Source organism: Sebastes fasciatus, chromosome 12 (genome assembly GCF_043250625.1).
Source record: "Sebastes fasciatus isolate fSebFas1 chromosome 12, fSebFas1.pri, whole genome shotgun sequence".
In the NCBI taxonomy this organism is placed as follows: Eukaryota; Metazoa; Chordata; class Actinopteri; order Perciformes; family Sebastidae; genus Sebastes; species Sebastes fasciatus.
Genome location: NC_133806.1, coordinates 7,651,281 through 7,678,920, shown reverse-complemented (window position 1 = coordinate 7,678,920; position 27,640 = coordinate 7,651,281). Strand labels below are relative to the sequence as shown.

The 27,640-nt window shown below is 42.9% G+C and overlaps 1 long non-coding RNA gene across 2 annotated transcripts; it reads left to right on the top strand.

The window, feature by feature from the left end:
- The first annotated feature begins 943 nt into the window (after nt 1-943).
- LOC141778579 (uncharacterized) lies at nt 944-15,700 on the top strand. 2 transcript variants are annotated; one of them, XR_012596103.1, is made up of 5 exons: nt 944-1,265; nt 2,958-3,003; nt 6,205-6,484; nt 11,357-11,626; nt 14,897-15,700. It is a non-coding gene; the product is annotated as an uncharacterized LOC141778579 (long non-coding RNA). The 2 variants fall into 2 exon arrangements; XR_012596104.1 differs by having other exon boundaries at nt 1,054-1,265; nt 2,958-3,007.
- The last annotated feature ends 11,940 nt before the right edge of the window (nt 15,701-27,640 follow it).

Below are 27,640 nucleotides of genomic sequence, written 5' to 3'. Positions count from 1 at the left end.
GATTAGTTTCCAGGATTGTGATCCAGAGAACTTGAGCATTTATGCTTATTCACCACCACATCTGCTTTCATTTTTAATACATATTATTAATATACATGTGTATGTGTATATACTGTATTATATATATATATATATTTTACTCATTTATTTTCTTTTTGTTTTCTTTTTGTTCCCCCTATGCTCTACACATAAAAGGAAGGATGTCTGTATGTGTTTAAGAGTAGATATATGTCATATATGACCATTTAGCCTCATTCAATGCTAAACACACACCCATTATCCACATCACACACACACACACACACACACACACATACACACATTATTCAACCTGCTTTTATCCCCTTGTGTTGTTTTAGTTTAGTTTTGTTTTGTTTTGTACTTTATTTGTCTTTCTCTGTATAATATATTTTGGTCTTTTTTTATATATGTCCCTGCACATATCTTCACTTGTTTTGTAATCACTTTATAACACAATAAAAAAAAGAAAAGATTATTAGTTGCCAGGATTGTGATCCAGAGAACTTGATCATGCATGCTTATTCACCACCATGGAGGCAGCAGAGAGGATGCTGCATGTGTGGAGGCACTTTATGGTGCCCATTTGTGCGTAATTAAGGAATTAATTATGGAATCTGGCCATCAGATTTGATGCTATATGAGGGTGGATGCCAGTATTTTCATAAATATGTTTGGTTTATTCTTAAATATAAAATCCATCTAAAAAGAAATGCAACATGTATTTAGATTATTGTTGGGATTATTATAGGGATATTCCAGGATTGTGATCCAGAGAACTTGAGCATGCATGCTTATTCACCAACCACGTCTGCTTTCATTTTTCAGAGGGTGGAGACAAAACACAGACCTGCATCGTGTCATAAAGGGGAGGGTCTTGGTGGCAGTATATGTTTTTATAGCAGGCATGTTTTAAGTTCATATTACATCTGATGCGAGGGATGGAGAGTGCGATGGCAGCAGAAGGGGTGGTGGAGGAGGGTGGGGGTTTGGAGGAGAGATCCAACCTCCGCGGGAAATAATGGGGCTGATAATAAAACAGGGGGGAAAACCCGTCCGAGGGAAGCTGAATGGATGGAGCCAGAGAGACGTCACGACCAGCCGCAGCCATGAAGAGTGAGCGGTCCAGCCTCCAGGATGCTCAGTCGCTCTCCATCTCCAGAGCTGCGAGCTTCTCTTCTCTTCTCTTCTCTTTTTGGAGAGCGGACCTCTGCAGCAGCAGCGACTCGCAGACGACGATGCACGGCGTGAGTATATGAAGTATAAACTGTGTTTTTCCTTCAAAAGGGTTTTGCATTGAATGAGAAGGTCAGGTGTAGGAATATCGGCTGAGAAAAACCCGGAGGAAATCGCGTTTTGCATCCAAACGTCGCCAAGCTGCACACACATAACGGAGTAGGATGTGTAGTCTGGATGTGGCAACCTGCAGGCGAATATGGGCGATGAGTGTTTGAGCAGCAGGTTCATCAGATCTCAATTCTTATTCTTATTTTCTGTCTTGATGCTCTGATGAGTGTAAAAGCAGGAGGAGGTGTTTTTCATTCAGAATGGCAGCTGCATGTTGGCAGCATATGAGGTGGAAACATTCTGCTACAGCACACAATATGCACATTTTGTCTTTTATTTCATGTTCTACTTTTCAAAACTGCATGGGATGCTTTTAGAGATATAATATAACTCAAATTCATTCATGCATTCCTCACATGGAGTATGGGATAGTGCCCATGCAGGCCCAGTGAAAGGTCACAAGATGCAGAAACAAAACCTGCACTCTCTGGTTAAAGATGATGAAATGTATGCAACTTGTAATCAGACGTGTTTTTTTGGCTCTGCTTTGAGAGGGAGAACAGCCTCAATGACGCATTGTGTGCACAGGATTTCATATGCACCATTCACAGGGAGCCACAAAGGCCAAAAAAAGGCGCTTCCAGACACCCTGATTTCATTTCCCATACATACAACACCTCCAGGCACTTAGCAGGGTCACTCCTCCAGCTCCTGGAGAGTCAGGCAACATATGGCACCAACAAGCCACCCAATATGACACGATCAGGGTCTGCATGCGGACAAAAAAAAGAGAAAACTCTCTTTTTCGGTCTCTTTTTTGTTGTCCGAATTAAGCCCTTGCATGCAGGACTGTGTGTGTCCATCGTGCTCATATATGAGGATTACCAGCAGACAGGCCTGCATATGCATGCGTAATAAAACAAAGTGGTGGCGTTCACACCCATAGCTGGAGGGATAAAGGGATCACAAGGCCAAATATCCAGTCCACAACACGTGTGTGCACCGAGTATGTACGAGGCCTGTGACTGAGGAGCTTTGAGGGGGGGGTTGGAAGCTAAAAAAAAAAAGGGATTATGCAACGTTTCACATGATGAACATGAGAGAATTAATGTGTATGCACGCAGGGGTCAATGCATGAGGTGGAGAAGAGGAGGGAGAATCTGGAAAATGAAATCTGCAAAAAAAAATGTTAAGGCAATATTACAATTTGGAGTTTAATTTTTTTAATTGAAGTTAGACAATTTACTGTCTATTTATTTATTGAACTAGCAGCACAACATCAGAACACACTCACACATACGGAGCCAAAGTTGTGTGTGTGCCATTGCAGTGTATTTTAGAGTGATCATTTTGCAACACCATATTCCTTTATGCTGCACAAAGACGGACGGTTTTGCATTATGTTATATGTGACAATCCTCGACGTTATCCATGTGCAGTAAGAATATATGCGGCTGAGGTCTGCACCTTTTTTACGCCCATCATCACTGTCCTTAAAAAAAACACTTTTCCTTAAAAAAAGCAGTTTGCTGATTGTCTTTGCTGTTTGAACGGAGGCTGTAGTATGTTAAAATGTTAAAATGGGGCAATTTGGCTCCTCTGCGCCGTTTAGTCCATTTGAAGAATAAAATGATCGTCTCTTTTTTTTACAGGGATCCCTGGAGAGACATTCAGCGGCCTCACAACACGTGGCTTACTGTAGGTAATATGGGCTACCAGCCCTCACTGTCACTCACATCACACACACAGTATTGGATATTTTGGAAAGTTTGTGGAAATAATATATTTTATATTTTAAGAAATAATCACTATATATGATGGTATATAGTCAGAGTGAAGCAACAGTAAAGTTGTATGATTTTAAGGTAGAGTAGAGTTTATTATATGTAAAAACATGTTTTCTAAAGATTTAAACACAAATATGATGAAAACAGACTCTACTGCCAAACATTTTGCCATTATTTTTTAAAATTCATACACTATCAGTGATGTCCAGTAGCTTTTGTTTTATTACATACAGGACGTTTGGAGAATGTTCTTTCTGCAAAACGTCATTTTCAGTTAATCAGCTTCAAGCACTACAGTGTGGCTGTGAACACTTAACGTGTGTGTGTGTGTGTGTGTGTGTGTGCCAACAGGCCTCCTCAGTCACCTCACTGTGCCTCTTCCATTCTGGTTAATTGTCAGAAATACACACATCCACCTTTAAATATCGCTTTGAAGTGTGCGTAAAATACTCAGGTGGTGCGTAAAACTCGTGCGTAATTGCCTTTGTTGCCTCAAAATGCAGCAATTCAAGCTGATGAATTCTACCTGTGTGATAAAAAAATGGCGTGAAATGAAACGTTTTTTACCACGTGGTTTTAAATCCGATGATAAACCAATGCGACGTTATATATAAGGAATCAATTTCTTGCTAATTCTGCACCTTCCCATTAATTATTTCAAATTAGAGGCGCTGGATTTGTTGACGTCATGCGCGTCTTGTCCAATAGCACAGCAGTCTGATGAGGTTTGTTTAAACGGTGGAGAGAAAGAACCTGCAACTCGACTGATGCTTTGAATGCTATGTTTGGATTTTTTTTTTTATCTGGGCTCAGGTGAGTCAAAGAGAAGAGGCCGCTGCGAGTGCAACACTGTGGGGGTCTTTTGGTTTAAACTTTTTTGCAGAGGAGCTCACAGCGTGAGAGTAATTCCTCGGGTGAAAATATATTGAATATTGTGAGGTTTTAAACCCAGAAGACAAATATTAAAATTGTATCAATTTATTAGAATGATATAACAGCAGCACGGTCACGAATAAGCCAGTGTTAATGAAAGGACCATTAATGATAATGGGGAAATAAGTGCAATCTGCATGTAATTATCTTTCTCTTTATCCAGCTTGGAAATCGTGAAAATATATCTGATCTAAAAACGAGTCATAAAGCTCACAGCATAGTCTGCAGCGATTAAAAATCCTTAATGTTAATATTGCATCATTCCCATGCAGCATGATATAGTGATGAATTACTTTAAACACCAAAGGGAATTATGTTTTTTTTTTTAAATAGTTAATAGTAAATTAAAACATTTTTTAAAGATTTTCAAATATAAATTAATTGAATTTTTCAACATGTTGCAGCTTATTAATGTACATTAACATACTGTGAAATAATAATACTGAAGCCATCATGTAATTAGGGTCATTATTATTTTTTTTACTTTTAATATTTTGTATTTTGCAAAAAAAAAAGAATTATCTGAACTACTGGCCCTTCTGATAAAGCTATTTATGAGGGAAACATGTTCATATTTTTTTTACGTTTATGATGTAGTATGTGTGTGTGTGTGTGTGTGTGTGTGATTGCACATATCTGTGTGTGTGTGCATTTGTAAGCCCGGGTTCATATCCGATATTGTCTGCAATTATGCATCTAAACATGTGCTCATACAAGCTACATAGCTTTCGTGTGTGTGTGTGTGTGTGTGATCCAGTCCAGTAGCATTCTGGGAGTCGAGGCATGTTTCTGCTCTCGAAGGGCCTCACTTTGTCCTTGTGTATTGAAACAAAGCACCTTGACGAAGATCCGTGTTAAGGTGACAGCCTTCTGAACAGCAACAAAACACCTTTTTTTTTATTTTAAATTGACATAGATTCAGAGAATAGAAGAAAAAAAAAAGAGCAGGTGCTTAGTGTAACCTGAAGGGAGAACAATGCCAGTGGGATCTGTTGTTTGCTAACAGGGATGTAGCCGTCTCTGCTAACGCCTGCATGTTGCCAGTCAAGTCGTGTAGTTCGAGTGTTGAGGTTTGAGTGTGATAGAGGGCGAGAATATTCTGTGCCTCGCCCCCCTCTCTCTCATTCTCCTTCAGTATCTCTCCATCTCTCTCTGCTCTCAGTCAGTAGAGCTTTACTTGGCTGTGGTGTTGGTGGGGGAGGAGCCTGCCACAACAGGGATCTGGGCACACAGAGCAGCTTTAATTAGAAGGGGCCTTGTGCCATGTGCCACCACAGCGTGAGCGAGGAGTGTGCTACAGCATTGTCTATACCCGTACATGTGACTAAGTGTTTCGCGTGCGTTTCGCTTAATTTTTTCCGTGTTTTTGTGGATATATTTGGGTGTGAAAGGATATGTCCATGACATGTGCTTTGTGCTCCAATATCTCTGAGGGGTGTGTGTATTTGTATTACATCACCGTCGGTGTATATGTAATGCATGTACGTACGTCTTAAACCCCTCTATCTTGCTTTGACGCCAACCTCGAGCGCAGTCCAACAGCTTTGGCATCAGATAATGTAAATGAAGACAAACCAGTTTCTTTTGTAGTCAAACAGCCAGGATCTTTTAATTTAAAAATGCATTTGGGCCGTGGCGGGGGGCGGTGTTTGAAGCCATCACCCTCCTATGGAGCCAGTCAGCGGGTGAGGCGGATGCGCCATAGGGATGGGCGCTGGGCCGGAGAAGGGAGGGTTGGCGCCATAGCCGGTTTGGACTGGTTCGACGACTTGCGTACATTTTTTTTTATTGGTGCCTCTCACTGATTGTTTGACTTTGGGGAGTTTTTGATATAGAGGCATTACTTGCGGACCAATCAAAGCTTTCTGTGAACAAAGGGAGGTTTCCAATTGGCCGAGGCGGTTTGAGGCGGGCCGAGGGGCCACTTGGTGACGTCACAAAACTAAGGGTCAGGACATTTAAGGGCCGCTGTAGGTTGGGTGAGGGAAAAAAGGCCCCAAGCCAGAAGAGTAACATCTTGTTCAGAGTTGGCGTCCACTGCTGGGTTTTTCTTTGCTCATTTTTGACATTATTTTTTACGCCTTTCCAAGTTAGTCTGTGATGATTCAAATCATGTAAAATGAAAGAGATGTAGACATGTAATCATGTGATTATCAACAACTTTCTCTTTTGCTTACAGGTCAGAACTCGGGCCATGTCACTTCGCCTGCAGCTTGAGAGGATGGGTAGCCTTAGGGGTTGGTTGTTATCTTTGGTTATCTAGCTGTATGAGTGATGTACATTCTTCATAAAGCTAGATAACCGAAAGTAACAAGAATCCCATTACACTCCTGAAAAGGCATCAAGACCCCAAACGCGCCTCCCTCCAAAAAAAGCACCAACTCTGCCACAAGAACTGCAACACGAGAGAAGAAGATGGACGTCATGTAAAAGGGGATGGGCGCTGAATGCAGCAAAAGGTAGGGTGCATGAACCTAACTTTACCGTAAGGCTCTGTCTATAGCTGTTGTTTCCGATCCATCAACATTTAGAAATACAGAATATGGTTGGTAGGCATGTAAAAATAAATGGGACATTGCCGTGCATAATGCGTACAGCTCCATGCAGCCAGTGGCAGTGATCCATAGCAGTACGGTGGTGCAACAGGATCACTTTTAATCTAATAAGCCCCATGATCCCTGTGTGTGGGGCTGCATGCAGGGGCTTAACCATAGTATCACATGGCCAGGAGTGACGGGCTTGCTGAAAAAGACCCACACTGATTCACCAAAGCCGGGTGCACTTTGACAAGTCGTTTAACAAGTCGCTGTTAACTAATCAGTTTGCTAGCCAGTTTGGTAAATTCTTTATTCACTTAACTCGATGAATTTCAGCTTTGCTGGTTGCATCTTTGGCATCAAGAGAACATGCAATATGAGAAGAATGTGGGGCTTTTATATCATAGGAGCTGCATACGGTGCTATGAATTATACATATGTTCCGACTTGGACGGGATTGTATGAGTTAAGAATGCTCCCTCCGAGTTAATCCGGGCTCCCAACTCCCCGCCGGCACCTAAGCGAACAGACAAGAATTTGTTTGAGGCCAGTTTTGTTAAGTTAGCCGTTGTTGATTTTTTTCCTCCTTCCCACCTACTCCTTTCTCTCTTTTGCATGAAAAGATGTTTGATTTGGGGTCCTGGCCGTTGTTTGATTTGACGTGACAGTTGGCTTGGTTGTGAATGGGCCGTGGCAAAGCCTCCATTGCATGAGGGGCTACCATGTGGAAAGGCCTGATGGGATCTCGCTAATGCTGCTGCTGTGTGCGCGCAAGGCTCCGAGGGGGGAGTGGTCCAGGGGCAATCAAGCAGAAAGTGCCCCCAGTGACGAGATCCATGAGCGCGAGGAGAACAATCTCAGCCTTAAGGTTCTTTGCCGGGGCTCATGGTGTGGAGTAATTGGTCAATCAGATCTCCAACCTCAAGGCCTCTGATGGCTGATTGAAGGTGTGATTTCTTTTCTGCCCATCAAAGCTAGAGGGTCGCTCCTGCTGCGAGAGGCCGCTAAGGATTGTTCCCAAGGTCTCAAGGCTTTGGAGCTACAAGGCTAGCAGTGAACTCCAATTGTAATACATATTCCACATGGCGGTTTGCTGTCTCAACATGGCTCAGCTAAAACATCACCCTGGAGTTTGGATGTATTCAGCTTGACATGGTACAAATTCTAAACAGTTGTGCAGGGCCAGAGTGGAATTCCTAAAAGCGTGTGTGGCAACCTCACCTCACAATGTCAATCTCTTCAAGCCCTGCAGTTGTGCCTGCCTGCCTGCTGCATTGCAGGTGCTGAGTGTGACATTTGAGCTCTGGGCTCAGCTAGTCAGAGAGAGGAACGAGGGCCTTGACAGGAAGTGACAGCCGGAGATGTCACCTTCTTGGATGGGAAAGTAGTACCTGGTTCCTTCTCTATTGTGCTGCTGCCGACCTGTTTTTATTACAGCACAGACTTGTGAGTGTGACATGGCTTTGATCTGTTACTGTAAATGATAGATTAATGATTGTGCCCGACTTAATATCCGAGCACTTGCATGTCTGTGCAGGTGCATTTACAAATTTAACATTTAACCGGTACGAGGTGGGCACATTTTGAGCAGTGTAAAGATAAGTTGCCTCCTTGTGCTTCCTTTTTGTGTCAGTTACAGTGTTGCAGCTAAATGGGAACCGAAGTCTTGGACAGATTGTGTTTATACCCTAAGCAGTGCCCTGGGAGACGCATGTCATGGTGCAAATGCTTTGTACAGGCTCTGTGTGTGGCACAGTTATATCACTAGCACTTCACACTGGGGACCCCGGAGCAGAGACTGTCTTAGCTTCTGCCTCCGTGAAAATGGCACGGAGATTGGAGAGTTCCTAAAAAACACCTTAGGGCCTTTGCTCTCTCTTTTCCTGTGTCCCATGGCAGTGTCTGAAATAGAAAGAGAGCGCGAAGAGAACGGGTGGAGAAGGAAAGAAGGCAGGGAGAGGAACGAAGAGGAGGAGGAGGGTGGTGGGTTTGTCTTAGCATTCATGCACTAGGCAAGCAGATTTAGACTCCAAGTGTCAAATAGAAAAACAGCCATTGTGGTCAGGTCCTACTTGCCCCCCCACCAGTAGACTTTACAGTCAATAGAGCTAGTCCACTTGTCACTGAGGGACAATGCGCCCCTTTGCCTCCCTTTCACCCCTGCCGGGTCCGAGCAGCCAGACAGTTTTCTGAATAAGACCCAGTGATTCTTGCCCCCTTTTCTCTGCCTCTCTTTCTCTCGACGGAACACACCAACAGGGTTTGGAAAATGGCTTCGCTGTTGGGCCGGAGCAGAAGGCCAGACCCAGTTATTTTCTACAACATTGGAATTCCCTCCACCCCCCATACGCTCACAGAGAAATGAATGTATCTTAAGCAGTTGCAAAAGTCAATGGGCTGCCCCAGACAAAGGAGATTAAGTTTGGCAACTTAGCAGTAACAGGTGTACTTTGACTGTGTTCGGACCACACGGGGGGTGACTGCTGTTGTCTGACCCGTTGCCTCCCTGTTGGTTTTGAGTTGTGTGGAGATAAAGATGAAATTTGCTTTGTGTTCTCAGACGACAAGAACGCTTCAGACCTTGTCGACTTAGAAGTTTTAGTCGAGAGTGTGTTTGGCTTAGCTGTCTAGCACTGGCCTCTTATCATTTTTACTGCTTTTGAAAACGTAGCTCAGTTTTGCAACATTTCTCCAGTGATTTGCCAAGTTTTCTCCAAAGGGATTCTGCAGATATCTTTAGATCTCGAGCTGTGCTCACCCAAGGGAGCGAGTTAAGGGTAAACAACGTGGGCACACAGAGGAAGAAAGAAATATCAGAGGGAGTGCGGCACAGCGCTGAAGCATGAATACATTTTCACATTTAGAAGTGAGACAGTGATGTTTTAAGAGGGGAAATGTCTTTCAAAAGAGAATGAGTGAAGCCTTTTCTATCCATACCTTCAGTATTTTTCAACCACAATAAATCGAGCCATTCAGCAGCAGTATAAACAGACACTCTCAGAGCCAGAGCAAAACAGTGGATGCATTTGTTTGTTTCAGTCGTTAATAAAGCTTTTACCGAGAGCCTCGGTCCTCAGAAAAAGCCCATTCTGGTGAAATGACTTGGCAAAGCATCCGATGAAGGGTCTGTTCAGACTGAAGCTGCTCCCGCTGCCATTGTCTAGCTCTCTCTCACACACCTACGAGTCCAGAGTAAGCACACAATTTCATTGTTGCGTGAGCTGTTAATATCAGAGGCTTCACAATAGAGCCCATTCGCCATATTTGCATAAGGCACTTTTCCAACAAGGACCCGGAGAGGGCTTGAAAGCTGGCCCACTCCAGTGCCAATGGCAAAAAAATGTCAAGTGCCAATTAGGAGAGGTTTGCCACCATTCAGCGGTACCCCACCCCTGTAGTCCGTCCCCTCCCCGCTTACTCACCCAAACTCTCTCACACTCCAAGTCACCCCTGTTTTTACCACCTTATTCCAATTTCAGACGTAGCCTTCCCCTACTGACGCCCAGAGACAAAAGCTGGCTCCCTCCTCTGCTGGCTAATGGAGGATCCTTTCTGCTGGGCTCAGAGTATTAGCAAAATCAGACAGCGCGCTCTGTTCACCGATTAGTCAGCTTTCTTTGTTGATTTCTTTGAATAGCAGGGTTCACGAACTATGCGGCTAAACCTGCGAGATATAGACTCCACCTGCTAGTGAATATTGAACTTAGCAAGCTGGCTACATTGTGCTACTTTGGTTTTAGACTCGCAGGTTTGCATGCAGGTGTGAGTAATTGAGGGAAGGAAAGACAGACGCTGATTTCAAGCAATTAAAAATGTCCCTTTTCATCTGATATCCACAGTGGTCGGTCTGTGTTAGTGCTAATAGCATTTAGCCACCTAATGACGTGCTTTAAGCAAGTACTGCTTATTGTTTTTTGCACTGATGCACATACAAATACAGAGCATCCTATGATGAGAATGGCTGCAGTCAGAGACGATTTGAATTGAGAGCACAGGCTTTGAGTCAGCTGTTAGCTATGAAATGCACAAAAACACCACAGTAGGATTCACCGGAGCTACGTCAGATTCAAGTTAGCTTAACTGGTGAGTGTCGACAGTGCCGAACAGCTGTTTACAATTCTACCGATGCTGAAAATGCTGCATTATTTCCACCAACGCTTGTCAGATGCAAAGAACGTGGTGACAGGAAGGTAGAGCATCACCAGTGTCCTTGAATTCAAGTAACGTAGTGTTTACATTCGGGAAGCCTGTGCTACAAAAAGGCAGAGGCATCAAAAAAATAAAAGAAAGCTGGTATCCTGTAAAATGACACAAACGCAGCAAATTAAATTTTAAAAAATTAAGTCGTAGACACAATAAAAGAAAGGTAATCGTGTTTGTCCGATTGGGCTGCCGTTGTTTTCCAGAGAGCATTTACCTAACTTACCGCCTCCTGCCACTCAAAAGGATTTTTCTCTTGTCCCTTTTTCTCTTTCATTCTTTCATTCAATCTCTGTGTCGAGTTTTTTTTTTTTTCTTTCCCACCCTTGATTCTCAGATGGTTGGATCTGATTTGCATGCATTTGCATAATGAAAGTCATTTGCATGCTCAGGGGCAGACTGTACCATGAGAACAGACATGAAAAGGTGTGCGTGTGTGTGCATGCGTGTGTGTGTATACATGCATTCGTGTGTGTGCATGGCTTGCATTCGTATGCTCCCGTGAACTATACATGTGCGTTTTGATGGATAAACCACATTCTTAAAATTTTCCCTCTTGCCCTCTGATTTTCCCTTTCCCTGTTTTCTGTGCAGGCGACCACCACCACCACACCACTGAAGGAAAGCTGGCAAAAGGAGACTGAAAAACAGAGAAGAAGGAGGAGGAGGGGTTGCTGTTGATTCTGCCCTCCCTCTCTCCTCGCCCTCCTCTGCATCGCCTCTTCCCTCCTCCTCCTCCTCCCTTCCTCCTCCGCTCCATCCTCAGCAGACTGCCCCTTTTTCCTGTACAGCGAGACGCAGCCCGCGCCACCATCTTAGAGCAACGCTGGCATGAAATGGAAGTGGGAAGACCAGTCAGTGCAGGTAACACACCAAACCCCACTGCGCCCGCCATGCTGCATCTTTCCACCGGCGCCATCCCGACTCTCCATCCTCTCCTCTTCCACCTCCCCGTACCCTCGCTCCCCCCGTCTCCGGCGGGCAATAGCCTCCGTTTTAATCACCTCGGATATGTTTGTTAATTGCACGATTCACGAGATGCACTGATGGGTGGAGGGGAGGGTGAGTTGATGTGGGCGGAGCGTGTTTTGTTATGTGTGTTCACATTAAATCACTCTGCTCTCAATGCCTCTCTCAGGAGGCTTTCAGTGGGCATCTGTCCTCTGAAGCGCCATGTTTTCTTTCCCGTTTGGGAATTCTCATGCCATCCTCACATGTGTGCCCCGACATGGCGGCGGCTGCCATTTTGGAGATACGATGCGAGCCGTGCCTTCTGGACAATAACAGAGGCACAATTCATAACTCCATATAGTTGTTCTCTATATTTTGGCCACAGACATAAAACAATGTGGTAGTTTTTAAATTATGTTTTTTTTTGCAGTCTGCTGTAGAAGAGTTATGACTTTTAGATTAGTTATAAAAAACCTCTTCTGTTTTTCTTCAACTCCTTGAATGAGGTCAGAAGAAATGTCAAGGTGGGCACATCTGTCGAGTGGAAAGTGATGATATCCATGAACCTCTATTCACATTCTCATACAGGGACACTGCAGCATATAACAAAACCAATACAAAGCAGGAGAGAGACAGGAGAGAGAGAGAGAAATAATAGAAGAGATGGTGGAGAAGTGAGAAAGTGGGACCTTGATAGGCAGAGTCTCAGTACTGGAAAGCCTCTCTTTGTGCGAGTGGCGAGTGTTGGAGGGCAGTCGGTGCTCAGACAAGTCGAGTATTGTTCTCCCTGAGCGAGCTCGTTATAGTGCAGCATTATTCCAACCGGGGAGCTCCAAACTTTGAAAACCGCTTAAACCAAAACACCAATTAGCATTGGCTGGGCTTGATTAGGTAAGGCAGCCGGTAAACAATGCACGCCATTGTCCTGGCAACAGAGAGACCTCCCTTTGTTTGTGTCTGTGGTGTGGAGGTCAGAGAGACAATGCTAATGCTAACTTACAGAAGGGTGCCAGTCCATTAGGGTTAACAGAGAGACTGCAACTACTCTCTGATGGGTCAAGGTGAGAGAGGACTGTTGCTAAACACAGGAAAGCATCTCATCATTAAAGGTCCAAGGTGACGTTTTCAGGTTATAAGAGAATGTCAGATTGGAAAATCCCTAAAAAGTGTTTAATTTCACTGAAATCTTTCTCCTTAAATTTCAACTTTCCTTTCCAATATTTAGACTAAACCTCAAGTGATTCCAGTTCTCTAATTAGGTCATGCCAAGCTTTCTGCATTTGTATTTTTGACGATGCAGCCTTTAAAAAGCGGAGGCGTCGCTTGGCTTTCCTGAGAAGTGCTGTGGTAACTGTGTCAAACCCAAAGCGCCCTAATCACGGCCAGGCCTCCATAAACAGGTGGTAGATTGAGCGAAGGGGGCCAGGGCCGCTCTCAATTTACTGTGTAAATTATGCAGAGCCCAAAACAATGCAAACAGTAGACAGTGGAGTGGCTGGCGTTGGCTAATGAGATGATGAGAAGCCTGGGAGGGCTGGGAGCCAGTCGAGGTGAGGGGGTGGGCACGGCCGGCAGCTTGTGTCTGGATCTGTGTATTTGTGTGTGTGTGTGTGTGTGTGTGTGTGTGTGTGTGTGTGTGTGTGTCTCCGTGTGAGAGGAGCTTTGGCAGGGGAGCAGACACTGTCCCGTCTGCACAAACCCCATCGTCAGCACCCCTCCTGCCCAGACTGAGTGCTGCAGAAGGAGGGGAGGGTTAGCAGGCAGCTGGGGCACCCTGCCCCCATTGCTCCAGAGAGAGCACCAGCCTTGGGAACCTCTGTGGCAGGGGTCCCCCCCAACACTGGCACGTAGGGGCCCCCCAAAAGTCTGGCTGCAACCCCCCCACCATCCCCTCCTCCCTCTTGTCTCCCCAACCACCACCACCACCACCACCACCACCACTCCCACCCTAATGTGAGGCTGGGGGCCTGGGAAGGACTTCAAGTTCACGGCCAGACCTCCTATTGAGCTGACAGCCTGACTGTTTGCTCAATTCGGCTCCCTATTCAGAGCCGTGCTGGAGGGGGGGGGGTGTAGAGAAAGGGCGGGGGGGTGGTGTTGCTAGATGGGACACCGTAGCACTGTGATAGCTATTCATTCAGCAGGGGGAGACAAGTAAAGAGCGAGGGAGAGAGTGAAGAGGGATGGGAGGGTGGGGGTTTGAGTCGGGGTGCATAAATAAAAAGTGAGGAATCCAGAGCTCAAAGTTTGCTTTGAGCGGTGTGCGCCTCTCTCACACTCTTTTAGACTCTTAATTACCGGCGCCTTCCACTTTTCTCTCTCCCTTTCTCTAACCACCCCCACCCCCCTCCTCATCCCTATCACACACACACACACTCCTGAACACACGCACACAAAATCGCAATCATTCTCATCATCCCCTCTATCCCCTGGTTTTATTAGGCCACATGCTGGGGCTGTAAATTTACCATTAACAAGCTTATTCACTGTAGTCCTCTCAACAAAACAAGACCATGATGCCAATAACTCAAAGCGACACCAATACCCGAAACTGCCTTTTATACCACCACCCTCCGCTGCTAGCCACTCCCTCCCTCCCCCCCCGCCTTACTCCCTGGTCGAGTGCACCCGCTCTGAACGACGGCGGAGTGCTAAATGCCAACTCTAACATGATGCTTGCTAATAGCTCAGGCGATGCTAATTAGCACGATGGTTGTTGATTTCTGCCGCCGTAAGCTGGACGGCCGCGTTATCGGTTCACTCTGCACTCGGTGACCCGCTGTAATATTTTAAGTTGCTTGTCTGAGCTGCTTGAAAATGTAACAAAAAAAAAAGGGGGTTTGATTGCCTTCTGAAGTCCAACTCAGCCTAGCTTAGGGTGTGTCACATGCTTCCTCTTTGTATTAGCAGCTCGTAGCGTACCAGGCTCCCCCGTTAAGGCCTTTCAACTTCAGCCCCAATCCCTTCAGCTGCGCTTACCTCGGCCAGATTTAGGGCACACGAGGAATGCCCCCGTAACTTATTTCTCATGTTTAAAAGAACAAGCCTTCTTTTGATAACACCTAGATCGCCATTCACAGTCCACTGTCTCAAATAATTGTTTTGACATTCACATGATTGGTGTGTTTAGACTCACTCGGAGGAGTCGAAGCCGCATCTTAATGTCATCTTTTGTCTTCACAGGTGAATGTTGTCGGTGCAGAGGGGGGATCCCGAATGGCTAGAGCGGCACACAATGGAGGGATAGCAGGACTCCTCCTTTCAGCCACTGACTAGACAAGGACGACGACCGATGATGTCTGCACGTGACTCCTGCCGTGACTTTGGAACATCGCCGCGCTGTTTGTGCCTCTTTGATTGCTGCTGTGTGATGCATTATTTGACCCGAGCGGGACCGGTCGTGAACGCCTGTTTTAGCTGAGCAAACATCACGGTGGACTGTGACTGTGGGGGGAAACAACGCTCAGACAGACGGCGTGGACGAACTGCTTCATAATTGTTGTGACTCGTGAGGGGTGTGGCGTTCATTTTTGTAATTATCATTGTTATATATAAACAATAGACATGAAGCAATATAATGTGTGTTCAACTAACATAGGCTTGACTGATTGTATAGGTCTCATTTGATGAGTTGTAGCCCACGTTTTGTTCGATTTCTGTTTTGTTAATAGTTGCTAGGACTCAAAGACACGTGAATGTGAGACCCACGGCAGCAGTGAATAATACTGCACTGCGATTGGACAGCTCCATGTGTCAGCTGACACAATGGCGAAGGAGTGAGCTGTCGTCTTTATACTCTATGCAACTGTTTTATCTTTTTTTTTTTTTGGTTCGTCTTGGAGCCCCTTTCATCCTTACTCTGGATTTTTTATTTTGGGCTGCCGACATTCTTTCGGACATCATGAGGAGAAATGGTTTTTGAGGAGCCTACATTCCCGTTGTTAATATACTGATACAGAAATTACAGTCAGAGTGTGTGTGTGTGTGTGTGACAAATGACACAGCTCAGTTTCATGATGTATTGAATCTCATATTTGCAGCCTTAACAGACTTTGATTTGACTGTGCAGCCACGGAGCCACAGTGTTGAGTAAACGTGGACTCGCACGTTTAATATTCCTGATGGCAGATGTGTGTTTGATCAGCAGGAAGTAGCTGAGCAGGGCTCACGGCTGCGTGTATACAGAACACGCCACACTATTAAAACCGTCCCCGGCGCTCTCTGAGACGCAGCAGTTTGGTTCATAGCAGTTACCTGCTCTGCGGTAATGATACATCGTTGGGTGAGACATGACAAATACATTGGCTTCAAACACTGCCTTAATTTCCTGTCCTTGACATTAACACACACACGCACACACACTCATGCCCAAATGCAATAAAGCGAGTACTATCGCAGCCTAATTCATTCTATATTAATTTTCGGGAAGTGGCAAATTTTTTATTACGATTGATAATCTATGCAAATCTTTTAAATATTACTTTAAACAATCTATGTCTATGCAGTGCTTTTGCAATTGATTCAAGGGAGACTATCTTGGCCTAATTTAGAAAATGTATTCTTTTGATAATCATGCACATCCCAGTGCTCAAGACAATTACTTATCTGCCTGGATAAGCTTGAAATTATGTTCTTAATCTTTTGCACAAAAAAAAGTCACTCTTCTGATATCAGTCCAGAGGCATGAAAACCATGAATTTTGGTCTAAAATAATGAAATCGGTTGCACTAAAATCTCTTTTTTTTTTTCCTTAAATGCAGATCAAACATATCTATTCAGCTACGCTTTCGTGTAGCTTATTGTTTTACATCAGCAGCAATGTTTGTGTTGTGCAATCTAATCGCTGTGAATGAGTGTTCACCACATGTGCCTTTGTATGGAAAACTGTTGGAATAGTAATAAAGGTTTACATTGAAAACAATGGGAAAAATGGCTGTTGTGCATGTTTTTGTCAATTTGATCTGCATGTGATTAAGTAGCAGGATCATCTGGTGATTAATGGAAAGGTTGTACATTACACACACGGTGTCCTTGAGCACATCACCGAGCTTGGTTCTGTGAATCTATAGTGATGTCACTCAGCGAAATACATACATGTAAATAACTGACGCAGATTACTTAAAAAAACAAAACAAAAATCTAAATTTACTGAAGTGTTTTGCTTTTTTTTTTTCTCGCGGCAGTCACGTCTACAGAGAAATCAACCGCAATTCAGTTGCAACATAATGTTTTACAGCCAAATGAAAAGATTATCACAATTCTCCTGAGATCAAACAATTTTCAAAACACCATCAGGGATGTGGGTTTATTTTCTGGAGTGTTTGGCATCATGATTACAAACGGAGGAAGACAGCAGAGCTCTGTTCTGTTTTAATGTATTAATCAGAGCAAAAACGTTCTCTGTAGTGAAAACCCTGACCTCATTGAGCATTAAGCCAATATGCATCAACAAACACGCCATTAACCTACTGTTATTCCAAATCTGAGTAAAACAAAGAGCTCGGTAGACACTCTCAGCCAGGACTGTGCAGCACCGGTGTTGTGCAGGCCACCCTGTGCTCTGCAGAACACTTCCCCTGCGTGATTTGCTGTCTGACACCACATATGGCAAACGCGCCAACACCGACATATGGGCCCCTCACAATTCATTAGCATTGTCATGTAAAAGAGGGGTAATCCCACTGTAAAACAAATGAAATGTAACCCTTTACAGTACAGGTTGATCACGCAGCTCTTTTCATTCATTCCCTCTCTTTTATGAAGTCTCGTGTAATTCAATGAAAGAGGTTTTTAACGCAGCTCCAACGCACCCCCTTGGGTGTCTGCATCCTCGGTGCGTACAGCATGCGGAGGCTTTACAAGCCGCTCTCCTCTTGTTTACAGCCGCGCTGCGTGCTGAAATGAGCCGTAGTACACATAAACAGCAGCTCCATGCAAATATTACAGTGCCCTTATTAACCAGGGCAGGCTGCAATTACATTATGTCCCTGGCGTTAACATCCAGAGAGCGAGCGCCGGTCCTCTGTGACAACTCCCCCTCGCCCCGCAGTGTTTCTTGGCGGCGTTATGGCCCTCATAATCTGATTCACAGTTTTTTGTCATGCTGCCAAGAGGCAAGCTGCATTAGCCAAGCACTATAGGCCTTAATGAACTGAGTGTCAATGTTAAGCACACTAGAGCATAGCTGGAGTGACGGCGTACAACCAGGCTGTCATTTGCAGCCATGTTGGATCACGGTCTAAGTTATAGCTGTTCGCGCTCAAAGGTTTGTCAGGTCTCTGAGAAAAAAAAAAGAAAACCCCAGCCTCCATTATGCTTGATGAAGGATAGAAATAGTTGGAGCTGCTCTTATAGAGGTAGGGTGTGGCTTCTGTTTGACATAAAGCACAAAATGGCTGTTTGCTACATCTCATCTTGAAAATGAAGGGATCAGATTCCAAGATGGCGCCGCGGCGATACTGTCGTCGCTTGGATCAGATCGGATCCATAAAAAAATGGACAATGATTTGATGGACAAGTGCACAAGGGCCGGTGGCGGGGGGGTCCAAAGTGGAAAATGGTGGGTTTTGGTTCACGTCCAAGGTTTAAGAACTCGGGTGCTGCTCCTTTCACAAGTTCCTCAGAATCGTCATTGGTATGCAGGAATGCGCCCCCAGTAGGCCATTCTGTGTGGTTTTGGAGGGAAACGTGTTTGCGACCGGTCGCTAGGACAGAGGATGTGTGTGTGTTCTTTGGATCCGAACGTGGTCAGTGCCAAGAAAAAGTGGGCGTGCGTCCAGATCTGTCCACCTTTGTGAGCTGCCTCCCAGCGGTGCTGCCCGGCAAATCTGTTCAGTGAGCAAAGACAAAATGGCTTCAGACGCTTTGAAGGGTGCGTCGTCCTGTGAAACGTTCCAGTTACAATAAATATAGATGATGAATGAGCTGGATTGTGTCGGGTGAAGACTATCAAGACTATCCAGATACTCGATTGTCACAGTTTAGCCCCTTGTACACATAAACTGCACCACTGACCTGGTTAAAGTTGTGGTTTTTTGTTGCTCACGCAGGATTCCATTTCGAATCATTTTGACTGCTCCACTTAGATTACACAATACTTGCAGGAAACTGCTTTATTTTTGCTAAAATTACATTATTATCATTTGGTAATGAGGCTGAAAGAAGAGAAAATTAATAGCCCAAGAGAGTGGTGCATTCAGGTGTTACCCTACATTTTGGGAAAATGAATAAAATGTCTTGTGATTGGTTCACTTGCTCCAGGTTAAACCTTCATGTATTGAACTTTGAATGTCTTGTATGCTTACCAGGAAATGTTGCTGCTTTAAATCCCAGCAGAGAAGATATCTGGAACTTGTACATGCGTCTGAGGTGCCAAACAAAGAGCATTACAGGGAAAATTGATTTGATCACAGCAATAATCACAACACATTTAGTGATTTGCAGGTCGAAAGATGTCACGTTAAAACTGTTTTTTAAAGTTTTTTAGACATCTATTACAAGTTACATGTTCAAGCAGTGACGGAAGGTAACAATGTGCTGAGGATTTTGAGGTATCTGTATTTCCATTTTTATGATTCTGCTCCGCTACATCTTTAAGGGAAATATGGAATTTTTTACTTCACAACTTTTATCTGAAAGCTGTGGTTATAACTTACTTGGCAGATTATGATTTTACATACAATGCATGTGATCCCTTTATGAAATATGATGGGATTTTATAGATTAAACCACCCAGCAGTGAGCAGTTGTAAAAGTAAATACACTCTACCACTACATTAATGCAAGAAATAATACGCAATAATATAACATTGATATGCTCCATTCTGCTTTTACGTATTCGTTGCTGATAATATTTACATACTTTTACTTCAGAAAAATGCAGGACTTTTACTTGGTAATGTGGTGTTGGTACATTTATTAGTACTACTGGCTCCAACAGCATTTAAATGATAATTTCTTTTTTTTATTTATATTTTTTTTTTTTCAAAGATTCAAATAGGACAAGGGACAAAACACTGACATACTAAATAGACGTACTGTTTGACAAAACCGAAACATTAACAATAGTGTACAACACCATGTACAATACAAAATCAAACAGATCAAAACAGACAAATGATCTTAAAAATATCTAGGGTCCATCATCTCCACTGTCATATTCAAAGCGGGCTGAGGCTGTCCTCCATTGACAATGAATCCATGAAATCTTTTACCCAATTGTCAATACTGAAGTCATTTGGTTTATTTAATTTCCAATTCATCATAATAATAAGTTTGACTGACAAAAAAAAGCAAAAAAAAAAGCTAATGCAATGATGCGTGTGAGTGTTGGCTGTATATTTTCTACCCTTGTGCTAAGGAGGCGGACTAATGGATGTTGGAGTATTTTCACATCCGGAACAGAAGATAATCCTAAAATGACCTTCAATCCAAAAGCTCCTCACTGGAGGGCGATGCCACAACAGGTGCATAAGTGTCCCTTTTTAAATGACTGTATTTCAACATGTAGTCAGGTCACATTAAAACATAGTCATTGAAATGCAGTGGAAGCAATGTTTATAATATATTATAAGTTACAAAGGACAAAAAAAAAGAAAGAAAATGAACCAAATTTTGCCGCATTTTAACCTAAACATATAGTCACTTTTGACCAAATCAGTGCTTACTGGACATTTAGAAAAACGCCAAAATATTTCATGCAAAGTTGCGTATAGAGCTAAACACATGAAAAGATGAAGTATTTTGATAATTACACTTTTGTACACTTCTCGTCTGCTTTACAGAAACTACATTTAAAATCTTGTTTAGCTTGACAACCCTGCACTTTTCAGTTGTTCAGTATCTAGTGGATCTGGAAAGGAAACAGAATTGTGTGCCGTGTTTCAGGACCTTCAGTCCCTCAACTTAAAGGGGACGTATCATGATCATTTCCAGGTTCATACTTGTATTTTGGCTTTCTACATTAACATGTTTACATGCTTTAATGTTCAAATATCAAATTATTTTTCTCATACGGTTTGTCTGAATATATCTGTATTCACCCTCTGTCTGAAACGCTCCGTTTTAGCACCTGTCTCTTTAACCCTTTGAATAGAAATGGTCCGCCAGTGACTATATTGGTATTTTTGCTTATTGTGGTATCATTTCTTGGAGTATCTTCGAATGCTTTATATACCTAAAATCTGTACATCCTAAGCTACAAGGTCATGACAGTCAATAAATATAACAATTGATAAAAGTATTGCATTTGTGTCATAAAACAATACAAATATCAGACATGTTTTTTCATACATTTTCTTTTATCAAAATTTTTTTTTAAATCTGAAACATGAACACAAGAGTTCTTAACATTCCATAAGTTATTTGAACTATGCACATTTTATAGTTTTTGACATATGCTCGCTTTTATGAGCAGAAGCGTTAGTTTTCTGCAGAAAAAAGAATGAATGGTTTAGCTATTTAATTTTTTTATTTTATTTTACATCGATCTAAACAGAATAATGCAAACAACGATCTCCTGCGGCCCCAGACGGTAGATCCACATTTAAAGGGCCTTAAAGCCCCCCTCCTGAAAAATCCCAGTCTGCTCTGATTGACTTGCGAGAAAAATATGGTGCACCTTTGCAAATGTAGTTCTCAAGCTGTGGGCGGTATATTCTAGTGAGCCTGCATGTGACATAGGAAGGGGAGCCAAATCTGAATGGCTTGTTGAATCATTTCTAATCTAGCCAGCCCACAAAAAACTGACTGGGTTGTCTTATTTCACAGTTTGTGGGTTGGTAGACACTCCAGATACCCAAATGTATGAGCACAAGCACTGAAAAAGTGAGTTTTTCATGATATGTCCACTTTAAGCTAAAACATGAAAATCACCAAAATGAGACCTGACAGCGACGATACTTCAATTCCACGTTTTGTCATTATGTACAGGTAGCATGCAGCTTCGACTATAACGCTAAGCTTAAAATCCACTCACACCCCGAACCAATTTCTTGGAGCTTATGTATTTATGTAATGAAGGAGAAATACTCGGAGAGGTTAGCAAAACTTGCAGCTCAGGGCCTGATGAGTTCGACGTCCGGATCACTGAGGATGCTTTCCTTGAAGGCGAGAGAGCCCTGTTGTGGAATGTCAAGTAGTTTGGCCAGGGCGGGTGACTGAAGCGGGAAGTGATTTGACTAATGTTTTCCCTTTCATAGCGCTCCTCTTGCTCCACCACGTCCCCCTCTCCGTCCTCCCCAACCGCCAAAACCTCCCCAGAAAACTTTACGGTGATGTCATTCATATGCAAAACAGGCGTGCTTTCAGCGGGTGAATGTGTGTGCATGCGTCTGTGAGCGAGTCTGCATGCCCGTGTGTGTGTGTGTGTGTGTTGCTTGAGTGGCTGATTCCATTACTTGAAGGACCATTACACTTGCCTGTCAACAGCCAAAAGACCTGAGAAAAATTAGCAGATTAAATCACTCGGCTCCTCTCCTCCTCCTCCTCCTCCTCCTCCTCTTCTTCCTCCTCTTCCTGCAAGCATCCATGGAGGTGTTTTGACTAAATCAAAACTGTAACGCATCTCCTTTGAAAGTCGCGTCAGTATTTGATCAGTGACAGGTCCTAATTTTGGCGACAAATCTCTCAAAAATGACAAAAAAACAAAACAAAGATAATGGTGCAAGACACAATCAGGGCAGAGCTCCTGGGAACGCGAGCGTAGCTAGGAGGCAAAATCCTATAAACGGGGGCAAACGGGGAGGCTGAAACTAAATGTGGTTTTACGGTCTTGTAGAATCAAATAACTCAGCAGCATTCAGGGTGCCAGCACACGTTTATTGGTGCAGTTGGGGGAAAGTTCAAATGTCGGAGAGGGTTCAACAGATTCATGATCGCTTTGTGTTTTTTTTCAGTGAATTCCCTAAAAAACGGTTGTAATCACTGCAGTCGCACCACCAACATGAATCCTGATCATAATCCTGCAATGGACTCCAGAGGTGGTGTTACTTATTATGGGATGATGGGAACCCGGCAGAGTATCTCCCTTCAAAAACAAAAGAATAAATCCCAGTGCCCATGATGTGGGAATGAAACCCCCTCGGGTCAGATTAGCATTCTGGGAAAACAAAATTCCCCACTGGGGTGTTTGCCACAGACCAGATGGGTGTACCCCAAAAATCAGCCGCACAGGGGAAGTGGCTGAAGGAGAAGATGAAGAAGAGGAAGAAGAGGAAGAAGAGGAAGAAGAGGCTTGGCCCCCGGGGAAGATGGAGGAGAGAGTGTTGAAGGAGAAGGGGGAGGTTGTGAGAGAAGGGGCGCGAAGAGTTAATGCCGACAGCTCAACAAAGGCCGCCACCGCCGCCGAGGGCAGAGAGGAGCACGGGAAAAGAGCTAAGGTCAAGGGGACCTCAGGGGGGTTCAAGTTCAAGGCGACTGTCAGTGTCTGCATTTTAACAGCCGCGCCACACCCTCCGAGTACTTATACTTCCATTTGCAACAACAACCGCACCCCCGCATCTCCATTTACTCCCCAACATTCAATCTGAAGCTACACACAAACTGGCCCTTGTCTCACTGTGGCCATATCAGGGCCACATAGAGGCAAAAGGTAAAAGCAGTGAGAGGTTTGTCTGGACGGCTCTCATGGAAATGAATGAGATTTTGAACTTGTGACGGCCTCCGCAAGAGAGCCGCCGTTGTTTTGTTTTGTGTGTTCGGCTCTGGTTGGTATCGTTGGTGAAGAACAGGAAATGTTTAGTGACTTGCATGAAATGTGTTTTATTCGGTGGCCTCAGACTCTTCAAGGATGGTCTGTCTGGTGTCTGAAAGGCTTCGTCGCATTTTTACATATCAAGTCTAGAAAACTCTGAGGCTGAGAAAAGAAACGAGTATAAAAATGTCCTTCTTTTGGTTCAGAGAGGATGAGTTTCTCCTGATAAAATACTTTAAAACGCAATTTTGAACTCCCAAACGAACAGTTTCCCCCTTTTGTTTCCCCTTAAGTAGCTTTAAGGTTTTAAAAATCACCTTAGAGGCGATGAAATATGATCCAGGAAGTCAGTAACAGATTAATGTGTTTAAAGGCCTTTTAGATGCCAAAACACTGGGTTTGTAATACTCAGACAGGTATGAAGCAGCCTTATTCCAATGTGTCTGACGGTATCTCATATATATTATATGTGTTCCCAACACGTACTCATCCCAGCTCGTCACATACTGACGCTTGGTCAGGAACCCTTGGCGTCACTAACGCACTGGGTAGCCCAGCGACATCAAACGATGACGCTCCACTACGGTCACAGTCAACACGTGTGGTTAACTTTGTGAATTCAAACATAAACGCTTGCTTAGGTTTAGGCAACAAAACCATTTAGTTAGGTTTAGGAACATACCCCGAAGCGAAACTTATTATAGTTGTGAACTCAAAGACAAACAACACGTTGTTGTTGGGACACAAACCGTGCTCTCCTGGATTAAAGCCTTGTGTTTGTTGGACCCGTCCACCACCCTTTCCACCTGTCCTACGTGTGCGTTTTTTGCTTTATAAACTACGTCACCACTCCCCGACCACTTTCTCTGAGCATCTACTACTGACGCGGATGGGTTTACATTGTAGTTATTTGAAAGCCTGGTGCGTCTCATACAGACGCTAAAGGGTGCCTTGAGTGTCGGTATCAGACGCCGAGGGATGTGACAAAGCGTCGGCTGGTGTTCCATAAGTTTTTACACTTCCCCAAAATGTTGCCTGATATTTTTGTTAACATTGGAAACTACACATCTACAAGAATTTTAAATAATTGAAATTGTATTTGTATAATATGTTGACATGCAGCATTAGTTTATAATGACCATGCAGGCCGCTGCTGGTTAAACATCTCTCCAGTTCTCATTCAGGAATTTAAAGCTGGATTATTTTTTATTTTTATTTCTCTTCTTAATGAGCTTCTTTTGTCTCAGATGTGTCAAAATGAAATATTCAGTCATGACTATTGATTATAGTGTCACCACCATCCTCAGATCAATATATTAGCTCCTATTGGGCTGTTATCATTATTGTCATTTGTCATTTAAATCTGGTATGATGGAGGAGGTTCCTCCTTTTCATCCTCCTTAATGTTGGCTAAACAATCTCCACTCAAGGTCCACTTACTCGCTTGTGGAGCTTTCGAGCAGCAAATTAAACTCGGAACATTTCTCATCCATGTTGGTTTATGTTTTTTATTGTATTGCGTATGTTTTTACACATTAATATGTCATTTTAAAAGGAAGATACTCTATGTATCTTTGTATCTTGGAATGTGTGAGGTGGTTTACCTCGCCTTAATGAGCTACTGTAAAGGAGATTGTTTTATTTCCCTACGATGCTGTATCTGTACAGTGTATAACTGAACACAGCCATCTTAAATATAACTCGAATGTGAGAATTGAAGAGTCTGCTGAATATGCAGAACAATGGGCCTAATGAGATTTTTTAAAGTCAATTATATCGATTATTTCTGCCTCTCTCTCTCATGTCAGAGGCTACATTAGGATGCCAAAACAATTGAGCATGGAAGGAGGAGATGTAATCTGCTACAACCTTGGGATATGTCGTGTGTCATCATCACATACTGTAAGAATCATGGCTGCTGAGAAGTGATGTGGTCAGGCTGGTGACTCAGAATAAAAGGGAAACTGTTTTATAGTTTCTAGAAAACACGCGGGATGAAACGAGCTCCAGCTAAGAGTCACTGATGTTACACACTCAACACTGAGCATGACATGAGACGCTGAACACGGATTCAATCTACCTTTGACCCAATTAGAAGACACTTTTACATCACCAGATGGTCTGCAGCTGTAGCACGTTACTACTTAGTGATGTTTTTTTTTTTTTTTGTACACTGTAAATTCAACTTTTTTTTTTAAATCATGCTTTTTATTGTTTCCTTAAGACAAATGACTACAACAGCCCTAAACCATTACAAATAAAGTAACATGTACATATAATAACAGATAGTAACTAGAAAACAAAATATTCAAAAACAAGGGAGGAGAAAAATGGTAATAATTATTATTATTAAAAAAAAAAAAATAAATAAATAAATAAATGTATAAAAATGACATTAATAAATAAATTAAAAAAAAATAATAATTAAATAAAATCACACACCAGATTCCCAACTGCTATCTTATTTAAAAGCAGATTAATCTGATTGTAAAGTGATGCTTCACTTTAGACGCCCAGGTGACATATGACTATTGTTTAAACAACATTTAAATTATGGGATGCATGTCCTGCATCCCACGTGTGGTTAGGTTAAGGCTACTCAAACAAGTAAAGTGATGGTGGTTCTGGTTAAATATTGCGAAAGTAAGCGCAGCCTGTCTCTTTCCTGAACCTTAGTCAAGTGCTGTTAGTGCCTAAACAAAATATTGCAGAAAAAGTTTTCAGAAACATTCAGTATAAAATTTTCATTAGATATATTTTCATTAGAAATGTTTCCTCATTATATTGTTTCTCTGAAACATATTTGATGTTACAAATTAAATGTAATTTCTAAGCGACATATGGGTTGAAACTACATGTTGAAATATGCTCAATAAAATGCTGCTACAATATCAAGATATGTGTAACCTAGATGTTTATAAAACATTTTTGACAACTTTGGTTTGGTTTATGACCAGGATGTTGAGTTGTCTTTTGAGTACAGACATATTTTTATAATTTTACAGTGTGAAACGTTGATGCAACAGCATGATTGTGATCAGGAAGAGCAGAATTTATGTCTGAGAATGCTGGAAATTACTATGGTCACCAAAAAGAAACGTTTCAAACTAAAACAAAGCAGCGACAGACTGGTTAAACCCGGATTTGGAAGCAGGGTCAGAAAACCTCTGTGGACCTTGTTCAAACTGATATGAGACTTGACTTTCTCCTGGCTTGGTGCCTCAGTCTGGGAGGGGTGTGACATTACATCACTGCTGACTAATCTTGACCACAGAGCAAAAGTTCAAATCCATTTAATGAACTGGAACACCACAAGTTGTCCCTCGTGATTTAGAGCCCATTGAAAATGAGCATATGTTTGTTTTCTTCTCTGTGACCAGGCAGAGGTCAGAGGTCGGGCAGACCACCACCCTCACCCCATAAAACACACCATCACCGCGGACCCCCCCCCACCCCGCCACCTCTACAACCTCTGCACAATGGAAGGTCAATTGGTAGGAAATCTGTGTCCTTGTGTCTTTTTGTTGCCCTCAAACAGTATAGACAAACCACAACATGTCCTCAGGCCCACCCCTGACCCTTCAGCCTGCTGGCCTCACATCCGAAATCTGTGGGACGTCTCAGTCAAGAGATGAATATCATGGGATATGTTTAAACCATGACTGACAACCAGGTTTTTTTTTGTAGTAATTAGTTTACCAGTTTAAAAACACAACACTTCTGCTGCCAAATATGCCATAAATCAGTGATTTTTAAAAAACAATAGGACACCCTGAAGCATACCACTGGTGCTTGTTAGAAAAATTGTACCTACAAAATGTAAAATATGTACGAATACGGAAAACCAGCGATTGTTTAAGTGTGACCGCTCTGTGTTTTCTAAAGGATAAGTCTACGTTTTAAATAAATTCAGGTTTTGTTGAATTTTCAGAGCATTTAGAGCTAGTGATCCTTCAGGTGAAAGCCTCAGCTCTGACGTTTTCACTTAATATTTAGTGATACGTAGGTATGTCGAGGAATCTTCTTTTTCCTAAAACTTAACAATTTAAATAATATAACAAGAAAAAATAGTAAAGCAATAAAAAGGCTACTAATAATAATGAAATTCTATTTTAAACTAAATACGATTTTATAAATAGAATTAAATAAACAGATTTGACTCTTTTACACACAAACAAACACAAGGTTTTCATCCAGGAGATCGCTGTTCATGTCCTGTATTCACTGCATTAAGA